We start from the raw sequence: 541 nt of genomic DNA on the forward strand, positions 1-541 counted from the left end.
GTCTCCCCCTCTGCTTGCACCCACTGCCAGGCAGCACCTTACCTTGAGAATGCATACAGGCCCCGTCAAAACCGCGTCCGTCAAACGTCAGCTGGGGTGCTAAAATCAAAGTCCCCCACAGGCCCGGTGCGGGGCGCTCTGAGGTAGCCCCTTATCTCAGAATGCCTGCCAACCTACTCTTTCTCTCAGCATTTCAGAACACGGAGGAAGCATTACAATATCCATACATCGCTTTAGTCGTAAATCACTGTAATTGAGTGCAAAATCAAGGAAACTTGAGTTGCTTTATTTAGCTTCCAATTTCTGGGAGGCTCAAGAGTTAGAATTATTCTGGACAACAAAAGAAAATAAGACTGTGCTTACAGACCTTTTTCTGCCATACTCTTTCTTCAGGATCGCTATTTTATTGTTGCCCTTTCTGTTACACAGATGTACACATCAGGTGTTAAAAGGTACAAGACATTCTACAACCGAGCACCACTTTCTGTAACAACAGGCAAAGAAATGACACTCAACATCAGCATCTGGCAGTATTTTTTCG

Source organism: Trichechus manatus, unplaced genomic scaffold (genome assembly GCF_000243295.1).
Source record: "Trichechus manatus latirostris isolate Lorelei unplaced genomic scaffold, TriManLat1.0 scaffold00045, whole genome shotgun sequence".
Taxonomy (NCBI): domain Eukaryota; kingdom Metazoa; phylum Chordata; class Mammalia; order Sirenia; family Trichechidae; genus Trichechus; species Trichechus manatus.